Consider the following 6,220-nt stretch of genomic DNA (forward strand, 5'->3'; position numbering starts at 1 on the left):
AGGGGCTATGCATGTGTGGGGTCAGGGGGAACACAGAAACTGTAGTTTCCATTCGATTTTTTTGTGAACCTAAAATTGTTTTAAAAAATAAAGTCTATTAGAAAAAAGAAACATCTGGAGTATTTGATGCATCCCTAGCATCAAGGTAATTATTGTACATCAACCTAATGTGAAATATTATGAGCCGTGTAGCAATAATATAGGGAATGTCTTACAACACAGCAAGTGGAGACCTAAATGCCAAGGTTTATATACCCTATTATTAGAGCTATGGCAAAGATATATGAAAATGGACATAACATTGAGAATGGACTTTTGAAGTAAAGTAAATATGGGTATGTGAGTCATTTTTATTGCTTTAAGTCCCTGTAGCTATTGTACTATGCCACTTACTATAAATGCATTTCCAAAGAAGGACTATGTTATTGTAGGACTCATTCAGTTGAGCCTGCATGGTAAAAAATATTATCAATTCCCCCTATTGGTCACTATCCTCTACTATATTATAGGACCCCGAATCAAAATTCAACAAATATTAAAAGAACATTTAATTATGTGCTGCAAACTATATCAGGCACCGTTTATAGAATTGTGAGCAAAACCTGGCATGTCTCTACTTATTGGGGGTTACCTACTTATCTGAGGAAGTATTAAAAACATGTTGGATAATAAAAATTCCTCATTGTATATATTCTACAAAAGAAAAGTACACAAAGCTTTCTTTAATAACAAATAATGGGTCTGTTTGATCTAGCTAGGACAGTGAGGAAAAACTTCTCGAAAGAGGAAACATGAGCTGAGTTCACAGGTGAGTCAACATATAGGTGGAAAAGAGAAGGGAAATAATTTCAACAAAAATAATAAAAAATGTAAAAGGTTTGGGACTAGAAAAATCTGGCAAGTAGATGAGACTGAGGTAAGTTGGGTGTGCTACAGAGGTAAATGAGATTTGAGAGGTAAATAGGGCCTAATTAATACATGGCTTCAGGAACATGACGAAGCTTGTCATCCTAACTGCTGCAGAAAGTCCTTGAGGGATTTCAGGAAAAGGAGTGAAATGTTTAAATCTAAATAATGAAAAGATCATGTTTAATGAAAGCTGTAGGAGTTGATATTAGAGCTAGTTCAGTTTCTTAGAAAAGAGATTGCGATATATTCAACCAGGCTGGTAGTGACAGAAAAAAATGAACAGATTTAAAAGGTAAACTAAATTCATCCAGTGGACTAGATGGATGGATGGATGAAGGGTGAAAGAATAAGGCCAACAGGATACAGGTCAGTTTCCTTGATATGTCCTAGAAATATTTTCCAAAGTTATTTTTAATATACCACTATCTTCATGTTCTAACACCTCCTTCTTTGTAGCCTATGCTGTTTTCGGACCACTTGCCATCTCCTGAACATGGTATCCTGTCATATGTTTTCTTTTTCCTGCTCTTAAAATATTCTATATTTTTGCTCAAGATTAACTAGTTTAAATTTTACCTCTTCAGTAACTTCTTTTTACCATTTCATTCATAGCAAACTTAGCTGTTCTCTGTGACACCATTGTAGTTTTCATATGCTTTACATGTTATAGACTGAATTGTGCCTCCTACAAAATAACATATTGATGTTCTTTACCCCCAGTACCTTAAAATGTGACTGTATTTGTTGATAGAGCCTTTAGACATATAACTAAGGTTAAATTAGGTAATAAGGGTGGTACTTTAATCCAATATGACTGGTGCCTCTCATAGGAAAAGAAGAAACTCCAGGGATACACATGCATAGAAGAAAAGCAATGTGAGAAAATGGCCATTGAAAGCCAAGGAGAGAAGCCTCAGGAGAAACCAAAACTACCAACACCTTGATCTTGGACTTCTAGCTTCCAAAACTAGGAGAAAATTAATTTCTGTTGTTTAAGCCACCCAGGTATTTTGTTTATGGCAGCCCTAGAAGACTAACAGAACACATTATATTGAATTTATGTGAACCTATCTTTTTTCAAGTAGACCATGAATCATAAAAAGGTCATTGCATTCCTACTTTGTATTTCTAGCATCCAGTACAGCTCCTATATACTAGGTCTATAATAAAATTTAGCTTTATAAATAACTTCCAAAATTGTAACTATATATTCTCCAAAACATTGTCTTTATACTCTATTCATCTATCTCCAAGAATTTAATTGAATTTATCTCTAGACCTTCCCTCTACCTGGAGTTTAAGTAACAAATTTCCACCTACCTTCTGTTCATTTTATTGGCTGTCACAACTCCAAAATAAATTTATTCATAACTCATTTAGAATATTTGTCTCTACAAGCTAGCTTCTCTTAATTGCTATCTCCTTATACCTGAGATTGTAATCTTAGTTTCATTTCATGTATCTGTCCACTCCATCCCACAGATGGTGATATTTGCCCTAAATGTTTCTCCAATGTGTATATATCTTTCTCAGCACTTCTCTAAAATCAGCTCTCATGTGTATATGTATTACCATAATGGCCATCTACTTAAGCTTTGTTCTAATTCCCCCTTTCCAAATCCTTTTAAGATACCAATTATTAGTTTATCACTTACATGTTCAGACATATAAATAAAATATCAGTTTATCACTTACATGTTCAGATATATAAATAAAATATTTAAATACCCATTAAAAACTACCCATCAATTCATCTTAAAGGAAAGAGAACTAAAAAGAGGCTGAGACTAAAATTTCTGAAGTGTAATAAAAGTTAAGATTATGGATGGAGGAATATGAATTTATAAGCTGAAAATAACATATGAAAAATGATAAAACAGGATAATGTCAAAGTGATTACCGCCTTTAAGAATCATGACTACAAACCAGTGAGATGCAGAATCTGTATTTAGCCAGTTTTCAGTTATCTGGAAATTGGCTATATTGTTGAGGATTTTTGCCTATACCCTCTTCTGAATACCAATCTATTTCCAGTTCATTCACCATTTTGTTTTTCATACAATAACAGGACTAGCAGTAATAACTGAAATGTTATGAAGATTTCTTTTCACTGTTGGCCAAGAAAGATGTCTGGAGGATTATCTCTGAATTCCATTTATTAGTGGAACATTTGATTTGGTAATAAAGTAATAGGAAAAGTTTATATCAAGATGGACAATTCTCAAATATTATAAAATTTTGTTCTTACTGAGCCTGAACACAAGTTCCAAATTTCTGCAAAACCCCAGAAATCTATTTCACTTCTTTTTTCTTCCCTTTGTCAAATATACGGATGACCTCAACATCTTAAGCTATCTGTTTAAGTTTGATTTTTCAACTTAGCTTAGGCTTGGAGTTGGTCCGATGACATTTTTTTTCTGGTCCAACTTCAAAAAAACTGCAAGAGATATCTGATGAGACATTTGTTAGCATAAGAGAAAAAGAAAAATGAGTGTTAGACTCTAAGTGGGTTCAGTGTTTATTTTGAGGTAAAGTTTCAGAACTAATCACCAAGAGGCAATACACAACTGACTGTAAGTATTACTAAAGCAACACAGGCATTTATTTTTTACCTGTATCTAATTTACTCCATTCCATTATGCATGCTTAGCTGACTTGGATTATGTGTCTGTGTTTCCATCAAAATCTACAAAAGACCATGTGAATTATTTAAGACAATTTTGACCCCAATTATGAAAGTGCTATACTTTAAGGGAACATTAAGTTTTGAGTTTATTCTATTATTTTAATTGCTATCTAAAATAACAAATCGAATATAGGCTATATGTGCTCATGTGTGATTATTGCAATGGTTTCCTCTACAGTCACTGTTCTTCCAGCTTGATGTTTTAAAAGCAAAACAACTGATCTTACAATTTATTTTCTATTTTCCTAATTTGTTAAAGTTTACATTAAATCTCCTTCAATGTATATGTGCAAGAGGATTAAAGTGGTGGAGGAAGTATTCAATCTATGACGTTTCACGTCTATTTTTATGATTATTTTTATTTTTCCTGAACACAGCTTTCTAGAAAAATATAATTAGTAATCTATATTCCAATAGGATGAAAATATTTCACTGACAGTTTAGTTTGTCTAAGATGTCCACTTGAATACCAGGTAATAACATCTGAATAGGCACTGTACCATGAAGATGAACTACCAGACAAGTGAGAAAAGCAATCCAACCTATTTTTAGTTCTAAAGACATTTTAGAAATAATTTTACACTGATTCCTTTAACCCTTAGAAATGATTCACTGAACATTTCAGGAGTTATATGAGTTATTTCCTTATCCTCCAATTAGAGCATTAAAGTTTTCAACTACAACTCCACATGTCAGAATATTGTTCACTTACCCAATTAGATTACAAATTAGAAATAATTTTATTGACTCCATTTTATAGCCATCATATACTTTTTATGTATATCTGCTTCATGTCAGCACATACATTAGGCACCTATATTTAAGTAGAACTTATCAACACTCTGAAAAGAAGAATATATAAATTAACTTTAACAGTATACCCCAACATGCTATTTTTATGTGAGTATAGGTTTCATTTTTTTAAAATCAGCTACTCTCCAGTCTGAATTACTAAACCATTTATAATGTAGACAGCATGAAGTCAGGTTTCACAGAGATTTCTGAATAACATGGGCATTATGACACATTTATTAATAACTATGCATGCCGAAATAAGCAATGCCATTTTTGCAATATGTTCTGTCTAGTGTGAACAAGTAAAAAGATTTTTTAAAAGCCATTTAGCATACACAGCATGCCCAGTGCAGTAAGAATGGATTCATATGTGCACAAAACTTAGACAAGTATGAAAAGTATCCCTCAATTTGCAAACCCTGCTTTTCCATCTTTAAACTTCCTCAGGAAAGACTGAAAAATATTTCTTCAGGGTTTAACAACCTCCATTATATTCCCCCTTTTACTCTGACAGTAAGAATTTTCAACCATTCTGATAAAAGCATTTTTAATAAGTAATGTGTTGTTAAGGAAAGCCTGATCTGTCCAAAAGTAAATTGTAAACTGCATATTGTCCTAAATGATGAAGAATTTATGGCTTCTTGAATTAGAGTAATATATTTATTCACTAAAATTAATATCCATATTTATATCCAAATAAAGTTATTTATTTCCAAATAAAGTTAAGGGTTAATATAAACTCTCCCCTATGGATTTAAAATAAATTTTAAAAACTCAACAGTCATAACAAATACATTTTGTATTACTCTTTCAGAGTCCATCCTCTGGCCCACAATAACTTATAACCCCCTCCTCACTTCCTTCTAAGCCTTCACAGGAGCATCCTCAATGTGCACTTTTCTAATAATCTTGTGGAAGACAATTAGGCTTTCAATACCATTCTCCTCAAAATCTCCCTAGATTCTGCCCAATTCAAAAGCTGAAATCACATTTGTAAGTATTTGTTAGATCAGCAGCACTTCACTTCTAGGTATCAAATTCTTTTTTAAATTTTTGGTTATTGCAAATTACCAGAAGTGTACATAGAGACATACAGCATATATAAAATTAGCAGAAGTGTACATGGAGACATAGAGCAACATACATTTATTATTTCACTGTTTCTGTGGGTCAGAAGTTCAAACACAATTTAAACAAGCCCCTGTTCAGCCATCAAGATGTCAGCCAGGGATCAAGTTTTCATGATGATTGTGGTCTCCCAAGCTCAGGTGATTGTCTACAGAATTCATCTTCTCGTAACTATAGAAGTCATGGTGACTTGCTTCTTTAAGACCAACAAGACAGATTTTCTGACTTCTGGACCTTTTTAAAAAAACTCTGCCCGATTAGATCAGGCATAGTCAAATAATCTCCATTTTCGTTAACTAGAACTTACCTAATTAGAAATCTTAATTGCATCTTCAAAACCCCTTCACCATTAACAAATAATGTAATATAATCATGGAAATAATATTCCTTCACCTTTGCCAAAATATATTGCTTAAAAAAAAATTACAGGTGCTACCCATATTCAAGGTGAGGAGATTATACATAGATTTGGGTAATTGGGGATTATTCTAAAATTTTGCCTACTATGCATTTCAAATTAAAAAGTGGCATTATACTTATTATGGAAAACATAGAGATTACTGAAAAAAACACCTAAAAATACAACTACTATATCATCCAGCAATGCCACTGCTGGGTATATATTCAAAAGAAAGGAAATCAGCATATGATAACTATATCTGTATTCTCATGTTCTTTGCAGTACTATTCATAACAGCCAAA

This window comes from Macaca nemestrina, chromosome 7 (assembly GCF_043159975.1).
Source record: "Macaca nemestrina isolate mMacNem1 chromosome 7, mMacNem.hap1, whole genome shotgun sequence".
NCBI lineage: Eukaryota > Metazoa > Chordata > Mammalia > Primates > Cercopithecidae > Macaca > Macaca nemestrina.